Below are 21,811 nucleotides of genomic sequence, written 5' to 3' on the forward strand. Positions count from 1 at the left end.
CCAAACCATATCAGCCTTTAATCTATTCCCTTCACATCTAAACTTTGGAGGTCAACATTGTGAAGAGACCTGAAAAAATGGGGTTTCCTCCTTCTGAGGAGGCCCTACCATCCATTGTTTACTGTCTGATGTTTGGAAGAGAAATCCCTCCAAACAGCAACTGGGACACAGTGGTCTGCGTGTGGACACTTGCTGCTTGCAGCTGCTGCTCTGTCTAAGTGCACTGTCCCTCCCACCCTTGGGCCTGAACAGAGAAGTTTATAGGCACAGGCTGTTCTTTCACTTCCAGCAGAAAAAGGATATTCAGGTCCTTTACCTCTTTGAGGTCAGAGAGTCAGAGTCTTCAGAGATGTACTTCAATGTGCCAGCTCCTTGCCATTTGAGGCTACTGGGTACCTGGAATGTGGCTGATTTAAAATGAGATGTGCTGCAGATATGAAAGAGTCAGTTAAGAAGATTTCGAACCAAAAATCACTCTATTAATAATTACATATTGGGCTAGGCACGGTGGCTCACGCCTGTAAGCCCAGCACTTTGGGAGGCCGAGGTGGGTGGATCATGAGGTCAGGATATCGAGACCATCCTGGCAAACATGGTGAAACCCCGTCTCTACTAAAAATACAAAAAATTAGCCAGGCGTGGCGGTGGGTGCCTGTAGTCCCAGCTACTCGGGAGGCTGAGGGAGAAGAATGGCATGAACCCAGGAGGCGGAGCTTGCAGTGAGCCGAGATCATGCCACTGCACTCCAGCCTGGGTGACAGTGAGACTCCATCTCAAAATAATAATAATAATTATTATTATTATTATATATTGGGCTGGGTGCGGTTGCTCACACCTGTAATCCCAGCACTTTGAGAGGCCAAGATGGGTGATCACTGAGGCCAGGAGTTCAAGACCAGCCTGGCCAACATGGCAAAATCCTGTCTCTACTAAAAATACAAAATTAGCTGGGTGTGGTGGCACACATCCGTAATCCCAGCTACTTGGGAGGCTGAGGCAGGAGAAGCAATTGAACCCAAGAGGCAGAGGTTGCAGTGAGCTGAGATCACGCCATTGCACTCTAGCCTGGGCAACAAGAGCAAAACTCTGTCTCAAAAAAAAGATGATGATAATAATTATTATTATATATTGATCACACATTTATTCCCAGTGTTCCATTATTGGAACACTAAGCATATGGGAGTTATTTATATCCCACTGCTCAAGGTCATTGCCAACGTCTGATTGCAAAAATTTTAAAAATTGCAACCTCAGGCATAAATGGGTTAAAATAATAATATTTTGGATGTACTGGGTTAAAAAATAACAAATAATTTCACTTGTTTCTTTTTATTATATTTAATGTGGCTACTAAAGTATTTAAAATCCACAAACGGCTAACATTTTATGTTTTAGAGGATTGCTTTTCTTTTAAAATCTCAGGTTGCCTACTCAGAAGATCAGGGGCCAGAAAGGTTATGAAATATTAAATATTAAAATAATTGTCATTATAGTGTTTCCATTTGTAAACAACATATATGTGTGTGTATAAAATTTATAAGTGGACCTAACCTTATACACAAGATTAAAAAATTACCCCCAGGCAGAGCTAAGCCCAGCACAGAGAAAGCCCTTGCTGGAAATGACTGGAGCCAAGAGTCTGTCACTCTTGCCTCATTCAGTGCACTGTCTGATAGCATCTTCTGTCACTCAAGGCCTGAGGGCGCGGGGCCTGGAGCTCTATCCAATCAGGGCGCTGGGGTGGAAACTGTCCAATCAGATTCACAGTCAGAGAGGAAGGGGTGGCTCCCGGTATCTGGCGGGGCCTTTGTCTTTCTCTCCAGGAAGAGCTTGGGGTTAGTACTTCACTGACCTGCGTGCTCCGGACCAGGAAGTCTTGGTGATTCTGCCACAGCCTCAGCCTCCGTCGCTCTGTGACCTGCTGGTATTGGAACAGTCATAGCTAAGACTCCAGGACACCCACAAAGCCAAGAAATGCTGAGTGTGCGGGGCAGGGCCTCCGGAGACTGGGGAGGCCTCATCGGAGTCGGCCGGAAATGGCGGTGGCGGGACCGAGTCTGTGAGCCTAAGCCCCCTTCAGCTCAGCCCTCAGTCTCCTCTGGTGCAGGGTCCCCAGGCGTCCTGTCCCGTTTCAGCACAGCGGCTTTGGCCCCAGCCTGTAGCCCTCTTTGCGCAGCTCTGCGCCCGCAGCCCCACATCTTCCCCAGCTTGTGAGGTGATGATGAGAGGGGTCACCAGGGAAAGACGCCGACTCAGTGTGCAGGGCTCCTGCGTGGAAGGAGCTCTGGTCTGTGGGGTCACCAGTCCCTACTTTAACCTATTCAGAAATAAACGGAGGCACCATTAAAACATTAAAGAGTTTATATGAGCAAATAATGATGAACCAGTGGGACAGCCCCAGACACGGTTTGTCGTTTGGGGGCTACCAGCGGGTCTTGAAGAAAAGGCTTTAAGGTTTGTGAAGAAGCAAAGCAAACCAAATAATTGATTGGGTACAGTTATGTAGTCGTTTCATTTGGAGTGTCCAGGAGAAAATTTTCTGGTTATGTAATCAGATTAATTGGAGATTTATGGTTGGTTAAGCCTGAATTTTGTTTTCTCCTAAGGTAGTAACTTACAAGATATGCATTTGAGTAAGATCGTTTTGTTGTTGTTATACAGGAACCTAGATCCCTAGAGCCACTTCAGTCTACCTATTTAATTATTTTAACTTTAATCAGAAGCACTGTTTTTTTCCTGCATTTTCCAAATGTGTGGCAAGCAGAGTCTTAAATCTGTTCTGCCAGCCTAACTTGGCTTGCAGTAAAATCTTAAATTTCCAGTTTCTTTTTTTTTTTCTTTTTTTTTTTTTTTGTGACGGAGTCTCACTCTGTCTGCCAGGCTGCAACCTCCGTCTCCCAGGCTCAAGGAATTCTCCTGCCTCAGCCCCCCAAGTAGCCAGGATTACCGGCGTGTGCCACCACACCTGGCTAATTTTTGTATTTTTAGTAGAGATGGGGTTTCACCGTGTTAGCCAGGCTGTTCTCCAACTCCTGACCTCAGGTAATCTACCTGCCTTGGCCTCCCAAAGTGCTGGGATTACAGGCGTGAGCCACCACACCGGGCCTGAAATTTCCAGTTTCTTTTCAACATTGACCAAAGCCAACTCTTCCCATCCAATTCACAACATTATCAACTATTTTTGTTTTTTATTGTATGTTTCTATTTGTAAATATTTCACCGGAGGAAAGCAGAAAATAATCCCATTACACTCCATTGTCAAAAGTTTTTCTGCTTTTTCTCCTTTTATCTTCCCTAGGCACAAATGCCTTATCAGGATATCTTTAAATTCAAGTTTCCCTTTGGAAACTTGATGGGACAATGTGTCCTCAGCCATACTGCTTTTTTTTAAGTCTTGAGTTTTAGAGCTCTCTTGGGATAACCCAAGATACACACAACAGCCATGCCTTTTGGAAGCTTTGGTGAATATCAGCCCCTTGGTCATCTCCTTCCAGAGGACACACTGATGTATGGAAATGGAGCTTCTCAGGAGAGCAGCTGAATGTCCCGAGGCTGAGAGAAATATCCTGGCTTACCCTTCCCATAAAAAGAACCTTTGGGGATCTTAAGATTTTCTTTCCCCAACCCCAGTTCTTCCTGGTCAGCCAATTGGATGGTTGTATTTAGAGAAAAAGACAAAAATAATGCCTGTCTTCTGAATTATCTCATATTTGTGAAGGGGGAAAAACTGTTTTAAAAGACAAAAAAACAACAACAACAAAAAAACTCACCCCAAGGAGGCATGCAAGAACTTGCAAAGCAAAAACAAACAAAAAAAAAACACCAGGGACACACTGTAGGGCACTGTGCAGTGTCTTCTGGGAGGGAGAGCTTTGAGCACTTTAGTGAGTAGGGTAAGGGTGGCAGAATGTCCCAACTTATAGGATTGCCTGATTTGACACTTGAGTCAGATATGTGTCTCTTGTGGCCGGGTATGGTGGCTCATGCCTGTAATCCCAGCAGTTTGGGAGGCCAAGGTGGGTGGATCATGAGGTCAGGAGATCGAGACCATCCTGGCTAACGCGGTGAAAACCCATCTCTACTAAGAATACAAAAAAAGTAGCCGGGCATGGTGGCAGGTGCCTGTAGTCCCAGCTACTTGGGAGGCTGAGGCAGGAGAATTGCTTGAACCAGGGAATAGGAGGTTGCAGTGAGCTGAGCTCACACCAGTGCACTCCAGCCTGGGCCACAAAGCAAGACTCCGTCTCAAGAATAAGGAAGGAGACCAGCCCTCATATTGTCTTATGCCCAATTTCTGCCTTCAAAGAAAGAAGAACTAAAAACTAAAAGGCAGAAATGAAATCCACAGGCAGACAGCCCGGTGCCACACCCTGAGCCTGGTAGTTAAAGATTGACTCCTGACCTAATTGGTTATGTCATCTATAGATTACAGACATTGTATGGAAAAGCACTGTGAAAATCCCTGTCCTGTTCTGTTCCATTCTAATTACTAGTGCATACAGCCGCCAGTCACGTACCCCTTGCTTTCTCAATTGATCACAACCCTCTCATGCGGACCCCCTTAGAGTTGCAAGCCCTTAAGAGGGACAGGAATTGCTCACTTGGGGAGCTCAGTTTTTGGAGTTGTGAATCTGCCAGTGCTCCCAGCTGAATAAAGCCCTTCCTTAACTTGGTGTCTGAGGGATTTTTGTCTGCGGCTAGTCCTGCTACATTTCTTGGTTCCCTGACTGGGAAGTGAGGTGATTAATGGATGGATGGTCAAGGCAGCTCCTTTGGCAGCTGAGGCTTGCCCTGTGGAGCATCCCTGCGGTGGACTCTGGCCAGCTTGAGCAACACGGATCCTGAGAGCACTCCCGGATAGGCATTTGCCCTGGTGGAATGCCTCGTTAGAACGGTGCACGGCAGGCCCCTGTGGAGAATCAACGCAGTGGCTGAACACCAGGAAGGAACGGGCACTTGGAGTCCAGACATCTGAAACTTGGTAAGACTGGTCTTTGGAACTTGCCCACTGCATTTGAGTGGAAGCATGGCCTGATCACCCACGATGTGCCTGTACCGGCACTTTGGTTTTTGTTTTTGACTTGACTTGGATTGCTTGATACTTTGGTTTTGGTTTTGACCTGGCTTGGATTTCTTGATACTCTGATTTTGGTTTTGGTTCTGATTTGGTGTAAACTGTAAAAGTGTGTGTGTGCCCTTTTTACCCATTCTTTGTTTTGTGGTGTGCGTGTGGTGTGATCATGGTGTTTTGTCTTGAGGAAGCATGGGTCAGGCACAAAGTAAGCCCACCCCACCAGGAGCTATGTTGAAAATTTCAAGATTTAAGGGAGACTATGGAGTACTATGACACCAGGAAAACTTAAAACTTTGTGTAAGATAGACTGAACAGCATTAGAGGTGGGTTGGCCACCAGAAGGAAGCCTGGACAGGTCCCTTGTTTCAAAGGTATGGCACAAGGTACCCTGTAAGCCAGGGCACACAGACCAGTTCCCGTACATAGACACTTGGTTAAAACTGGTTTTAGACCGCCCCCCACAGTGGTTGAGAGAACAGCAGGGTAAGCAGCGGCAGAGGCAAGGAAAGACCAGCAGAGAGAGAGAGGAAGAGACAGACAAAGAGGGAGTCAAGAGAGAGAGAGACAGAAGGTGAAAGAGAGAAAGAAAGAGGGAAATATACAAGTAGTTAAGAAAAAAAAGTGTACCCTATTCCTTAAAAAGCCAGGGCAAATTTAAAACCTATAATTGATAATTGGAGGTCTTTTCCATGACCCTACAACACTCCAATACAACCTTGTTGTAAGTGTAAACAAAGGCGAAGCCCAAAAGCACTGAGGCCACTGACAACCTGTAGCCTTCCTATCAAAAATTCTTAACCGAGTAATCTGTGGATGGCCCAAATGCGTTCAATCTGTAGCAGCAACTGCTTTGTTAACAGAAGAAAGTAGAAAAATAACTTTTAGAGGAAACCTCATTGTGAGCATACCTCACCAGTTCAGAAGTATCCTAAGGGGAAAAAAAAAAAAAAAAAAAAAAGATGATTTAACATTAGCCACTGAAAATTCCCTTAACCTAGCAGGTTTCCTAACAGGGGATCTAAATCTTAATTACCATACAAAGGTCTGACCAGACCTAGGAGGAACTCCCTTTAGGACGGGATGATAGATGGTTCCTCCCGGGTAATTGAAGGAAAAAAAAAAAAAAGCCATCTATACCAATTCTAAGTTAATTTGGACTAAGCGAGGTCTTATTAATAGCAAAGGATAATTGAAATCCCAAACTTACAAGGTTTTCAACAAAAGTAAAGATTGCTAAAAGTTAACAGTGTAATATGTATTATAGTAACTTCTAATCTTGTGGCCTTAGACAATCTAGTCCACAGACATAAAGGAAGTTCACTTTGGAAAAGAATGGTTATCATCTTTGGAAAAAAAAAAAGGGAAAGAAGGTGAGGGAGCAGAATTTATGTAAAAAGAATGTTATATGGTAAATTCTTGTCCTGAAATAAATTAACTGGTTGTTTAAAGAAAGAAATGTTTGTAATAAGTCAGAAAGTTGAGGCCTGTCGAAGAATTGTCTGTGAAAGTCATGAAAGAAAAAAAAAGTTATAAAAAAAGAATTTATGCAAGAAATGTTGTATAATTTAAAAGTAACTAGGCCTCCTGAATGTAAAACTAATGAAAAAAACAGTTTATATGCAAGGTATATAAACAAAGTAAAATATACCTTTGGTAAAAGGATTATAAGGAGGCATAAGAATGTAAATTTTTACCTACATTAGAAAGTTAAAAAAACTTGTTTTGAAGGTTTAAGCAAGTTTTAAAACATTAATTTTAAAGAAAATTCTGTGTGTAAACATATTAGCTAAAGTTAAAGGGGTATCATCCAGTTTTTCTGTGAACTGGACATTAAAGTAAAAACACAACGGGTTTTTCTTAAGGCACCAACGTGATCTTTAACAAAGATTATAAAAGGTTAAAAAGGGTCTATAAAAATCTTACGTTATGATCCAACATTAAAAATTGAATAAATGTGTCTACAAAGTTTTATTAAAACTAAGTTTAACATTAATAGCACACTAATATAAAGGTGAAATTTAGCTTATCTTGTATAAAAATCATACAGGAAGCATTGTCCAATATAAAATGGCATTTGGCTTCTTTGATCTAAAAACTAATAAAAAATACATGCTAAAGGAAATTTCTCAGTAGAAAGGCACCAAGGACTACAAAGTCCACTGCTGATGTCTCCACATTTAAAACAAAAGGTCAATTTCTTAGAAATTATATACTTGGTTTATCTTCCACTTTCCTTTCCATCAAAACTAAAAGTCTTTTGGCACATGTACCACCCCTAGAATTTCCAGTAAACCAGCACCAGCCTGAAGATCACGTTCTCATCAAAGGGTGAAAAGAAAGGAAACTCGAGCCAGCCTAGGAAGGACCCTACCTTGTGCTGCTGACCACTGAGATTGCTGTTTATACAGTGAAAAAAGGATGGACTCATCACAACTGAGTCGAGAAAGCGCCACCCCCTCCAGAGTCATGGGCCATAGTCCCAGGGGAAAACCCTACCAAACTAAAGCTAAGAAAAATTTAACTCTCTCATCTATTCTATTACTCTTTCTTCTTTCCTTGCTCTATTGCTGACCATCTAGTTATTAATGTAGCCAAGTCAATTTCACCTCAAACTATTGCATTTAATGCATGCCTTATTATACCCTGTGGGGACTTGCCAAGTCAAAGACAGCTCTCTACTTCAGAAAAGTACCTCTGTCCCTCCTGACTCTCCTCAGGAGGTCCTAATTAGTAAATTAGGACCATTTAATCCGGGGAAATTTCGATAAAGACTCCAGTGTCAACCAGGAGCCTTGCTCCCCAATGTAGAGCTTTTATGCCATAGTTGGTCCAACATTCTGTGGACCACTAAAGAGCAAGGATGGACTGCCCCAACTGGTTTTTGTAATTTCCTAAAATCATACATTAATTTTACTAGAGGAACATAGAAGTTAAAGACTTAAACTTTGGCAAACAGGATACGAAGATGCAAATGCCTGGTTGGAATGGATCAAATATTCCATCCGCACGTTGAACAAAAGCAATTGTTATGCTTGGGTACATGGCAGGCCAGAGGCCCAGATTGTCCCCTTTCCACTAAGGTGGTCCTCCTGTCAACCAGGCATGAGCTGCATGGTAGCTCTTTTCCAGGATTCTACAGCCTGGAGTAATAAGTCGTGCCAAGCTCTCTCTGTGATATCCCAAAGTCCGGCACCCTGTGAGTCAGCCCCCGAGGGCCATCCAGCTTCTGTCTCCCAACACTAAGTTCACTTTGTATCTCTCATGACAGGGAGGAAACTTAGCATTCCTTGGAGACCTGAAGGGATGCAGTGAGCTTAAGAATTTTCAAGGGCTTATCAATCAGTCAGCCCTTGTTCATCCCTGAGCGGATGTGTGGTGGTATTGTGGTGGACCTTTACTGGGCACTCTGCCGAATAACTGGAGTGGCACTTGTACTTTAGTCCAATTGGCTATCCCTTTCAACCTGGCATTTCATAACCAGAGGGAGGAAAAATAAGACATCGTAAAGTGAGAGAAGCCCCTTATGGGTCTTTCAACTCTCACGTCTATTTAGACGCAATTGGAGTCCCACGGGGAATACCAGATCAATTTAAAGCTTGAAATCAAATAGCTGCAGGATTTGAGTCAATATTTTGGTTGGTGACAGTTAATAAAAATGTAGATTGGATAAACTACATCTATTACAACCAACAGCAACGAGCTTTTCATGAGTTAAAAGAAAAGCTCATGGTGGCTCCAGCCCTGGGGCTACCTGACCTGACAATAGTTTTACATTCAGGAGGACTAATTACTTTTAAATTTATACAACAATTTATTGCATAAATTCTTTTTTTATAACTTTTTTTTTACACTATATGTGTCAGAAAAAAAAAAAATTGGTAGTTAAGAGTTTTAACCCAGACTGTGGGACACTGGCCAAAGGTGGTGGCCTACCTCTCTAAACAACTAGACAGGGTTTCTGAGTGTTGGCCCCCATGTTTGAGGGCCTTGGCAGCAACAGCCCTGCTGGCACAACAAGCAGATAAGCTAACTCTTGGGCAAAACCTGAATATAAAGGCCCCCCATGCTGTGGTAAATTTGATGAATACCAAAGGACATCATTGGCTAACAAATGCTAGATTAACAAGTACCAAAGCTTGCTATGTGAAAATCCCCACATAACCATTGAAGTTTGCAACACCCTAAACCCTGCCACCTTACTCTGGTATCAGAGAGCCCAGTTAAAACATAATTGTCTTAATCCTTTTAAATGGATCAAACCCCTCGGAGGATCATTGTTGTCACTGGCATTATTAATATTGGTATGTTTATGTTGTCTACTTTTAGTCTGCACATGTCTCCAAGGAGTCCGAGGACAAGTCCAAAGTCAATGACAAGCAATGATGGTGGTGGTGATCCTAGTCAATAAAAAGGGGGAAGATGTGGATGGCAAGCCACCCAGGTGCCAAAGCAAGAGGCTGAGGGCACAAGCTGTTCCAGTATAATAAAGAAAATATATAGAATAAGAATAGTTATACTAGAAATAGATTACGGATATGATTATATATGAATGTCATTAATCATTAGTTTGTAGCATTATTCTTTATTCTAATATTATAATAATCTTTGTTCTACAATTATAAGCTAGGAAAAACCAGGCCATACAGAGATAGGAGGTGAAGGGACATGGTGAGAAGTGACCAGAAGTCAAGAATGTTAGCCCTCTGTTACGCCCAGACAGGGCCACTAGAGGGCTCCCTGGTCTAACAGTAATGCCAGCGCCCATTACCTAGCGGACCTTGGTCTAGCAGTAGCATCAGTGCCCAGGGAAGGCACCCATTACTTAGCAGACCAGGAAAGGGAGTCTCCCTTTCCCTGGGGGAGTTAGAGAAGACTCTGCTCCACCACCTCTTGTGGAAGGCCTGACATTAGTCAGGCCTGCCCGCAGCCATCTGGAGGCCTAACCGTCTCCCTGTGATGCTATGCTTCAGCAGTCATGCTCCTGGTCCACTTTCATGTTCCACCCTTTACACCTGGTTCTGCCTTCTAGATAGCAGTAGCAGAATTAGTGAAAGTACTAAAAGTCTTTGAAATGCATAGAAGAAATAATGGTGTAATCTGTCCTCTCTCTCTCTCCACCTCAGCTGCCAAACAGGGAAGGGCCCCCTGTCCAGTGGACACATGACTCGCGTGACCTTACCTATCATTGGAGATGGCTCACACTCCTTACCCTGTCCCCTTGTCTTGCATCCAACAAATAACAGCACGGCCAGGCATTCAGGGCCACTACCGGTCTCCACACCTTGGTGGTAGTGGTCCCCCAGGCCCAGCTGTCTTTTCTTCTATCTCTTTGTCTTGTGTCTTTATTTCTATGATCTCTCATCTCCACACATGAGGAGAAAAAACCCACAGACCCTGTAGGGCTGGACCCTACATAACTGTGTAGAGGTATTGGACTCAGTTTATTCTAGTGGGCCCAACCTCCAAGACCATCCTTGAATATCAGTAGACTGTGAGATGTACTTGGACAAGAGCAGCTTTGCCAATCTCTGCAAAGTGACTCTGAAAAAGATGACAAGCCCTGGTCCAGTCACACCCGGAAGCCAACTGGTCCCCGCATGGCCAAAGCATGAAGAAATTCATCACAGAACTCATTTCCCTTAAAATTTGGACTTGTACAGTAAGGACTTCAACTGACCTTCCTCAGACTGAGGACTGTTCCCAGCATATACATCAAGTCACTGAGGTAGGACAAAAGTTTGCTACAGTCCTATTATTTTATGGTTATTTTAAGTGTACCAGGACTCTAAAAGGAACTTGTTTGTATAATGCTATTCTATACAAGGTATGTAGTCCACAAAATGACCAGCCTGATGTGTGCTATAACTCATCCTTTTTCCTACTGCCCATAAAAACAGGCGAACTTCTAGGTTTCCTGGTCTATGCTTCCCGAGAAAAGAGAAGCATAGCTATAGGCTACTGCAAAGATGACAAGTGGCCCCCTGAAAGAATCATACAGTACTATGGGCCTGCCACTTAGGCACAAGACAGCTCATGGGGATACCGAATCCCTATTTATATGCTCAACTGAATCATACGATTACAAGCTGTCTTAGAAATAATCACTAATAAAACTGGCAGAGCTTCAACTGTTTTAGCCCAGCAAGAAACCCAGATGAGAAATGCTATCTATAAAAATAGACTAGCCCTAGACTACTTGCTAACAGCTAAAGGAGGGGTCTGTGGGAAATTTAACCTTACTAATTGCTGTCTACACATAGATGACCAAGGGCAAGTAGTTGAAGACATAGTTAGAGATATGACAAAACTGGCACATGTGCCTGTGCAAGTGTGGCATGGATTTAATCCTGGGGCCATGTTTGAAAATTGGTTCCCAGCACTAGGAGAATTTAAAACTCTTATAGTAGGAGTTATAATAGTAATAAGAACATGCTTACTGCTCCCTTGTTTGCTACCTGTACTTCTTCAAATGATAAAAAGCTTCATCGCTACCTTAGTTCACCAAAATGCTTCAGCACAAGTGTACTATATGAATCACTATCGATCTGTCTTACAAGAAGACATGAGTAGTGAGGATAAAGGTGAGAACTCCCACTAATGAGTGAGGTTCTCAAACGGGGGGAATAACGGAGGAGACCACCCCTCATATTGTCTATACCCAATTTCTGCCTCCAAAGAAAGAAGAAGTGAAAACTGAAAGGCAGAAATGGAATCCACGGGCAGATAGCCCAGCATCATGCCCTGGGCCTGGTAGTTAAAAATCCACCCCTGACCTAACTGCTTGTGTTATCTATAGATTTCAGACATCGTATGGAAAAGCATCATGAAAATCTCTGTCCTGTTCTGTTCTGTTCTGACTACTGGTGCATGCAGCCCCCAGTCACATACCCTCTGCTTGCTCAATCAATCTTGACCCTTTCACGTGGACCCCCTTATAGTTGTAAGCCCTTAAAAGGGACAGGAATTGCTCACTCAGGGAGCTCAGTTTTTGGAGATGTGAGTCTGCCAATGCTGCCAGCTGAATAAAGCCCTTTGCTTCTGCAACTCAGTGTCTGAGGGGTTCTTGTCTATGTCTCATCCTGCTACAACAGAGGTGGGCAGATCACGAGGTCAGGAGTTCAAGACCAGCCTGACTAACATGGCGAAACCCCGTCTCTAGTAAAAATACAAAAATTAGCCAGGCGTGGTGGTGCAAGCCTTTAATCCCAGCTACTCAGGGGGCTGAGGCAGGAGAATCACTTGAACCTGGGAGGCAGAGGTTGTAGTGAGCCAAGATTGCGCCATTGCACTCTAGCCTGGTCGACAGAGCAAGACTCCATCTCAAAAAAATAAAAAATAGGCTGGGCGAGGTGGCTCATGCCTGTAATCCCAGCACTCTGGGAGGCTGAGGTGGATGGATCACCTGAGGTCGGCAGTTCGAGACTAGCCTGACCAACATGGAGAAACCCAATCTCTACTAAAAATACAAAATTAGCCAGGTGTGATGGAGCATGCCTGTAATCCCGGCTACTCAGGAGGCTGAGGAAGGAGAATTGCTTGATCCCGGGAGGCAGAGGTTGTGGTGAGCCAAGATCGTGCCATTGCACTCCAGCCTGGGCAACAAGAGTGAAACTCTATCTCAAAAAATAATAATAATAAATAAATAAATAAAATAATAAAAATAATGAATAAGTAAATAAATAAAATGAAAATAAGTGAAGGGAGAAATATGCAAGGACATAGCATAAAGAAAAAACAATCAGAACTTCAGGAAATATTGGACACACTTATAAAAATGCAAAATGCTCTGGAAAGTAAGCAATAGAATTGAACAAGTAAAAGAAAGAAATTCAGAGATCAAAGACAAGATCTTCAAATTAACACAATCCAGCAAAGACAAAAAAAATGAACAAAACATTAAAGAAGCCTGGGATTATGTTAAATGACCAAACCTAAGAATAATTGGTTTTTCTGAAAAAGAAGAAAAATCTAAAAGTTTGGAAAACATATTTGGGGAAATAATTGAAGAAAACTTCTCTGGTTTTGCCAGAGGCCTAGACATTCAAATACAAAAAGCACAAAGAATACCTGAGAAATTCATCGCAAAAAGATCATCACCTAATCACATTGTCATCAGGTTATCTAACGTTAAGATGAAGGAAAGAATCATATCTCATACACACACACACACACACACACACACACACACAATGGAATACTACTCAGCCATAAAAAGGAATGAATTAACATTTGCAGTGACCTGGATAAGATTGTAGACTATTATTCTAAGTGAAGTCACTCAGGAATGGAAAATCAAACATTGAATGTTTTCACTGAGATGTGGGAGCTAAGCTATGAGGACACAAAGGCATAAGAATGATGCAATGGACTTTGGGGATGTTGGGGAAAGAGTGGGAGGGGGATGAGGGATAGAAGACTACCAATATGGTGCAGTGTATGCTGCTCGGGTGATGGGTGCAACAAAATCTCACAAATCACCACTAAAGAACATACTAATGTAACCAAATACCACCTGTACCCCAGTAACTTATGGGGGAAAAAAAAGAGACTTAGAAAAAAAAAAATATATATATATATACAAAAATTAGCCCGGCATAGTGGTGCATGCCTGTAATCCCAGCTACTTGGGAGGCTGAGGGGAGAATCACTTTAACCTGGGAGGCGGAGGTTGCAGTGAGCCAAAATTGTGCCATTGCACTCCAGCCTGAGACACAGAGTGAGACTCTGTCTCAAAAAAATATATAAAAAATAAAACTAGTAATCCAGGCAAAACAAAAATTAATTATACATTATGAAAAATACTCTGCCACATTCTTAAACTAAATCAGCCAGTACTGAATTTTTTTAGATATGCCATTTGAATATACTGTGTGTTCCAAGTCAAATTACCTATGATAACCTCTCAGTTATCCGTGGTATGAACCTGAATTGAAGAAACAAACCTGATATTTAAGAGGACATAAATTTAATGTTAACTGTGAACTCATGGAGAACCTAGACAGCAGTGACTTTTTTCATTCCTGAGTTCTTAAAGCTTCCTTTATCAAAAGCACTGCATTTTATCACTTGCCACAGAAGAGATAAAAAAATAGTCTAAGTTGGCGGGGCACAGTGGCTCATGCCTGTAATCCCAGCACTTTCGGAGGCTGAGGCGGGCAGATCACCCAAGGTCAGGAGTTCAAGACCAGCCTGACCAACATGGAGAAACTCTGTCTCTACTAAAAATACAAAATTAGCTGGGTGTGGCGGTGCACTCCTGTAATCCCAGCTACTTGGGTGGCTGAGGCAGGAGAATCACTTGAACCTGGGAGGCAGAGGTTGCAGAGAGCTGAGATGGCACCATTGCAGTCCAGCCTGTGCAATAAGAGTGAAACTCCATCTCAAAAAAATACATAATAATAATCTAAGTTAAATATAAATTAAATGTGTGTGTGTGTGTGTGTGTGTGTGGTGACTGTCCTAACTACTAAAATAGGTTAGGACCATTTTTTTTTCTCTAAAACATATAATACTGAAAAGACAATCCAAACTTCATGTACACTTTGGGAGGCCAGGGCGGATGGATCACAAGGTCAGGAGATTGAGACCATCCTAGCGAACACGATGAAACCCCGTCTCTTCTAAAAATATGAAAAAAAAAAAATTAGCCGGGCGTGGTGGCGGGCGCTTGTAGTCCCAGTTACTCAGGAGGCTGAGGCAGGAGAATGGCATGAACTCGGGGGACGGAGCTTGCAGTGAGCCGAGATCGCGCCACTGCACTCCAAGCCTGGGTGACAGAGCGAGACTCCATCTCAAAAAAAAAAAAAAAAAAAAAAAAAAAAAAAATGTTTCATGTACATTTCTGCTACCTGAGGAACTATTTAAACATTTATAAAGAAATTTTATTCAGTTTTCATGTTTAATGCATATTTTCTTGTAGAATAAAAATTTTCTCATGGGAAAAGTCTGATGTTATAACAGTAGCTTAAAGGATAATTAAAAATATGTTTTGCTCATGAGACATTTCTGAAAAAGTCTCCAATAATATACTTATTTTGGCTGGGAGCAGTGGCTCATGCCTGTAATACCAGCACTTTGGGAGGCCAAGAAGGGTGGAACACGAGGTCAGGAGTTCAAGACCAGCCTGGCCAAGATGGTGAAACCCTGTCTTTACTAAAAATACAAAAATTAGCCAGGCGTGGTGGCGGGTGCCTGTAATCCCAGCTACTCGGGAGGCTGAGGCAGAGAATTGCTTGAACCCAGGAGGCAAAGGCTGCAGTGAGCTGAGATCACGCCACTGCACTCCAGCCTGGGTGACAGAGTGTGACTCTGTCTCAGGAAAAAAAAAAAAAAAACAAAACTATTTCACTGGAGAAGTTATAAACTGTTAAATAAGGTATTCCAGAAACAATAGTATTGAGAAAATCCAACTAAATTGACAGGATTGCTTTTGTAATTGCAGATTGATGACAATCAGATTCACTGAGAGTGAAAAACTGTTTTGACTATTATAAACTTGTCATTGGATGGCTTATGTACCTGATAATAGAACCTCATGTGTATTCTGTTACTGAAGTTTAATATGACTAAATGCAGCAAGAGTTTAATGCGTTATGGCAAAGCATATTTTCACCAGGTAAACAACCTTTTATGGTCTACTGACTGAGGACAGAAAAACCCTTTATAGTCTAGAACCCAGAGATTGAGTCTGCTTGTCATCCCTAGATCAGGCTGGCCTTATTTGCTCAGGGCAGTAGAAACCTGTGAACATGGTAATGGGCTAGTTTTGGGCCTAGGCTCAAATGGTCTTGAATGCTTCTATTTTTCTTTTAGAATGTTGACATCACCTTGGAAAAAAGCCCATGTTAGCCAGCTGTAAAATAAGTATCATGGGGAGGAGAAGCAAGGTGTCCCTGTTGACAACCCCAGAAGCAGAACATCACCCCCAGAAGCACAGCTGCCTAGTCAACAGGCAGCTGACGACGTGTGTCTGAAGGAGCTCAGCTGAAACCAGAAGAATGGCCCCACTGAGCCCAACCTAAATGGCTGACCATCTCAATTATGAACTAATAAGTTTTGGATGATTTGTTATGCTGCAATAGCTAACTAATACATGCACTCAGTGCAGATAGGATGCCAGGATTTAATGACAGGTTGATTACTAGTTACGTTCTAACAGTGGGCACCCTATAGGTACTGATTTTTTCTCCTGATTTAAAGTTGGGTGACTTGTAAGAGAATGTTGAGTAATGCAGAAATACACGTAGACATGTATGCATGTGATTGGTGCTTCTACCCACACGGTCCCACACACCACAGGAGAAAACAGGTAACTACAGCCTGACTATTAGGGCCAAGGCCAATAGCAAAATAAGTTTTGCCTTTAATCTGTTTTCTCCATATCTAAACATTTGAGGTCAAGAGTGTGGACAGATCTGAAGACACAGAGTTTTATTATCCTATGGCCCCAACATTCTTTGTTCACTGTCTGATCTCTGGAAGAAAAGTGGGCAACAAGTGGCCAGCAGTGGTCTACCTGTGGTTATTTTACTCCTGCTGCCATCTGCTCTTTTGATGGCCACTATCTGTTCCACCCTTAGAACTGAAGAATGATATTGGTAGGGAGAGGCTCTGCCTTAACTTCTGGCAGAAAAGGGATGTTCAGTTCATTCACCCCCCTGACATCAGAGCTGAACTTCAATGTGGCAGCTATTGGCCACGTGTGCCTCCTGAGTGACTGGAATGTGGCTGGTCTGAACTGCCATGTGCTAGAAAGGTAAAATACAGTTAGTCTCAAAGATTTAGTTTCAAATGTTTATATACATTATTAATAATTACACATTCCTCACACATTAAAATGATAATATTATGGACATATTGGGTTAATTAAGTTGTTACAATCAGTTCAACCTGTTGCTTGTTTCTTTTTCGAGTTTGTCTACTAGAAAATTTAAGATTCACATGTGGCTCACATTTTATTTCAGAGATGACCTCCTTTCTAAAATCTCAGGCTGCCTGCTCAAAGACCAGAGCCAGGAAGCTCATAACATCTGAAATTTTAAAATAATTATTGTTACATTCTTTTCATTTTTGAATAGCCACTATATATATATATATATATATATTTTTTTTTTTTTTTTTTTGGACAGAGTTTTGCTCTTGTTGCCCAGGCTGTAGTGCAATGGCACAATCTCGGCTTACCGCAACCTCCGCCTCCCAGGTTCAAGCGGTTCTCCTGCCTCAGCCTCCCGAGTACCTGGGATAACAGGCATGGGCCACCACGACCCGCTAATTTTATATTTTTTGTAAGAACTGGGTTTCTCCATGTTGGTCAGGCTGGTCTCTAACTCCCGACCTCAGGTGATCTGCCCGCTTCGGCCTTCCAAAATGTTGGGATTACGGGCGTGAGCCACCGCGCCCGGCCCCATATGTTATTTATAAGTGCATATGACCTTACACACAAGGTTAAATGCAAATAACCTCTGGGGTGGGCCTGGCTCAGCTCAGGGAGGAAGCCCTGTCAGAGAAGGATGCAGCCCAGGCTGTCACTCTTCTTTCAGCCCCGCATCTCATCACATCTCCGTCAATCATGGCCTGAGGGGGCGGGGATTTAAATGTTATCCAATCAGAGACGTTAGGCAGGGAACCGTCCAATGAGGCACGCAGGTGAAGCGAACAGGGCGGCTTCCGGGTTTGGCGGGGCCTTTGTCTCTCGTTGTGCCCTGAGTTCTAGGTCTCGTTTTCACCGCTCTGTGTCCTCTGCTCCTAGAGGTCCAGGCTCTGTGGCCCTTTGACCTGCAGGTACTGGGAGATCTACAGCTAAGACGCCAGGAACCCCTGGAAGCCTAGAAATGGTGAGAGCGCCGGGTCCGACATCCCCAGGGAGGGGAGGGGCTGGTTGTAATGGGTGGGAAGTGGCTGTGGCGGGACTCAGGCCTCCCGGCAGTCAGCTGCACAATCTGCGCCCCGAGTTCTCCTTTCCCAGCTGGGCCTCAGTCCTCATCAGCCATAAGATGGCGGCTGCGCTGACAGGCGGGCCCCCGCACGTCCTGTCTCTTCCTTGAGCAGTGACTGTGCCCTGGCCTGGAGCCCTCTGAGCAGCTCTGCATCCGCAGCGCCGCGTCTCTCTCAGACTGTGCAGGGACCACGGGAGGATCGTTACGGGAGAATCCTGACTTGGGGTGCGAGTTGATGAATGGGGAAGAACTTTGGTCCTGGGTTCCTAGTTCCTCTTTTCTTCTATTAAAAATGTACAGGCCGGGCGGGGTGGCTCACGTCTGCAATCCCAGTACTTTGGGAGGCCGAGGCGGGCGCATCACTAAGTCAGGAGTTCAAGACCAGCCTGGCCAGCATAGTGAAACCGCCGTCTTTACTAAAAATACAAAAATTTGCCGGGCATGGTGGCACACGCCTGTATTCCCAGCTGCTTGGGAGACTGAGGCAGGAGAATCACTTGAACCTGGGAGGTGGAGGTTGCAGTGAGCCGAGATCGTGCCACTGCACTACAGGCTGTGTAACAGAGCAAGACTCCGTCTCGGGAAAAAAAAAAAAATGTACAGAAGTCACCGCAAAAAATTAAAGAAATTAATCAAAGAGTGATTAAAAAACTGTAGAGCACCCAGCTGTGGTTTGTGATTTGTTGTTCATGGCGGGGCTTGAAGGAAAGACTTTTATAAGGTGCATGATGAAGAAAGCCAAATTCAGTAATTGGTTAGGTACCGTTATGTAGTTTCTTAGCTTGTACAGTAAAGGTGAAAATTTTCTGATTGTGTAATCAGAGCTTAATTGGCAGTATACAGTTGGTTAAGCCTGAATTTTGTGTCTTTCAATGTAGTAATTTTCAAAACGATACGCTTGAGTTAGATTTTTTTTTTTTTTTTTTTTATTTGAGATGGAGTCTCGCTCTTGTCGCCCAGGCTGGAGTGCAGTGGCACAATCTCGGGTCACTACAACTTCTGCCGCTGCCCGTGTTCAAGCTTCTCCTGCCTCAGCCTCTTGAGTAGCTGGAATTACAAGCACTCACCACCCTGCCCAGCTAATTTTTGTACTTTTAGTAGAGACGGGGTTTCACCATGTTGGCCTGGCTGGCCTCGAACTCTTGACTTCAGGTGATCCGCCTGCCTTGGCCTCCCAAAATGCTGGGATTACAGGTGTGAGCTACCACGCCCAGCCACGTTAGATCTTTTTAAAAGTAGGAACCCAGGGTCTAGAGACACCTCAGTCTAATTGCCTGCCACTCAATTATTTTCACACTCCATGGGGAACTGATTTTCTGCTGCATTTTTCACCTGTGTCCCAAGCAGAGTCTTAAGTCTAACCCCCGTCCCCCATTTCTCCAGCCTCACTCTGGCTTACAGTAAGATACTAAATTTCCAATTCTTTCTGGCGTTCCCACATGCCAACTTTTCCTCCCTAATTCACATTATCACCTATTTGTCCTTTAGTGTACTTTTTTTACACCGTATTTTAATTAGTTATTTTCTGACAAAGTATTAAATGGTGCTTTTAATAAGATTTGTTATCTGTTTGTAAATATTTCCCATGTGAAGAAAGCAAAGAATAATCCCCTGACACTGTATTGTAAAAACTCTCCGTGCTGCTTCTCCTTGTATCTTCTCTGGGCACAGAGATCTTGTCTCAGGATGTTTTTGGGTCAAGGTTTTCCTTTGGAAACTTTATGGGGTGATGTGTCCTCAGCCACCCTTCAGTTTTTTTCTGGTCCTGGGTTTCAGTACTGTCTGGGGATAAACCAAGATATCCACCATGGTTATGTCAGCTAGAGTGTCTAGTGGATATCAGCTTCTGGGTTATTTTCTCCCATAGGAGAACCTGAAGTCTGGAGTGTATCCTCTCAAGGAAGCAAGTGGATGCCCTGGGGCTGACAGGAATCTTCTGGTGTACTCTGTTTATGAAAAGGTAACCCCTTGAGATGTTAAAATTGTCTTCATCCAACCCAGCTTTCATTTCTTGGAGACACATTGCTGGTCAACCAATCAGACTGTGGCACTGAGGGGAAAGCAAATAACTTTTGCCTCTGGATTGTCTAAGGGAGGCAGAAAAATAGTGAAATAAATATAGTGAAAGTAAAATAGTGGGAAAAAGTGGAACATTTGTGACAGAAAAAATAGTATCCCAAAAGACAAAAAGAAAAAGAAAAACACTGACCCCAGTGAGATGCTGTAAGAACTTGCAAAGTTAAATGCCTGTGGGACAGTCACTGAGGCATAGTGTGGTATCTCCTGAGTGGGTGGTTCTTGAGCACATAAGTGAGCAGGAGTGGGTGGAAGACTGTTTCAAGTAATTGAATGGCCTGACTTGAAACATGAGTCAGACACATCTGTTTTTTCATCAGCACTGCCACTCCCTGGGTTTGTCACCTTGAAAAGATTTGTTCACTTATTTTAACCTCAGTTTTTTAGCTGTAAATTGTATTAGTAGGGCTTGAAAGGTAGGAAAATATTTACCAAAGGCATAAAAGTGGTGGGTTTAAGAAAAAAAATAGTATCTAATAATATATTCCATTCATTAAAAATTCTCTATTCCCTTTTTCCCCCCAGGGTGAGTTTAGGAATTTTCTCAGGTGTGTTTTTTATGGCTGGGTGATTTCAAACAGAATTCTAAGGCTCAACTTTTAGAATGCTACCAAGGAAATGAGTAGGGAAAATCTCTGTTCCATTTTTTTGTAGAAAATAAATACATTTCTACAAGAAAATGTGATAGATAATTGGTGAGTTACATAGGTTCATGAAAACATCAGTTTCTCTCTCCGCAGGGTAAATTTGTGACAGTGAGTATCTCTGTTCAAATCCTGTTATCTTGATTTCTGAGTTTCATGCTAAATTTTATGAGATGAAACTTGGTACCACCTAGAAGTTTTCCCATATGACTAATTGTTTACTAAATGATTCTTAACGGAATTAATAAAATAATGCATATATTATGTGAAAGAAATAGATACTTCTGCTTTTTTTATTGAGGTATAAATTGCAAACACCTTAAAATTTCCTTCCCTTATATGAACACTGTGTTTGAGTAATTTTGCTAGATTTTTCAAACACATAGTTTCAAAACCAAGTGAGTAACTCTAACATAGAAATTAAAGCTTGAGCCCAGTGACTCAGAGCTGAGGCTAATATTGAGCCTGCAAAAGGAGTTTATTACAGGCCCAGTTAGTTTTTTCTGGGGAGCCTCCCCTGTAGATGTCCTAGCCAGCTCACTCTAGCTGTGGAAGAAGCTTTTCTCCTGAGAGAAGCTACAGAGTCCTGGAAAGGTGGGGACCCACAGGCAGATGCAGTTAAGGTTCAGATGGTAGGGGATTGAGAGGGTGTTACTGATGATAAAGTTGTTACTGTTTGAAGGCAGTTTCTAGACTTTGTAATATATAACAAAGTTAGATTTATGTTAAAAATTTGAATTCCAAAGGACTATTGCAACAGAAGGAAATACCAACTGTAAGAACCTTAAGGATTGCAAAGTTTAGGCAGAAAAGGGCTTTCTTTCATGGGGAGGAGCAAACAAAATTAGAAGTTGGAGACGGCCGGATGCTGTGGCTCACGCCTGTAATCTCAGCACTTTGGGAGGCCGAGGCAGGCAGATCATGAGGTCAGGAGATCGAGACCATCCTGGCTAACATGGTGAAACTCCGTTTCTCCTAAAAATACAAAAAAAATCAGCCGGGCATGGTCACGGGCGCCTGTAGTCCCAGCTACTCGGGAGGCTGAGGCAGGAGAATGGCATAAACCCAGGAGGCGGAGCTGG

At 43.0% G+C, this 21,811-nt stretch overlaps 1 protein-coding gene across 1 annotated transcript in view; it reads left to right on the plus strand.

Moving 5' to 3' along the window:
* Positions 1-19,877: 19,877 nt before the first annotated feature.
* LOC129020592 (zinc finger protein 430) overlaps positions 19,878-21,811 on the plus strand; it is a 97,996-nt gene continuing 96,062 nt past the window's right edge. Inside the window, 1 exon segment of the mRNA XM_063657749.1 lies at positions 19,878-19,969. The gene's annotated coding sequence lies outside the window, so the exon portion shown is untranslated.

This window comes from Pongo pygmaeus, chromosome 20 (genome assembly GCF_028885625.2).
Source record: "Pongo pygmaeus isolate AG05252 chromosome 20, NHGRI_mPonPyg2-v2.0_pri, whole genome shotgun sequence".
NCBI classification, from domain to species: Eukaryota; Metazoa; Chordata; class Mammalia; order Primates; family Hominidae; genus Pongo; species Pongo pygmaeus.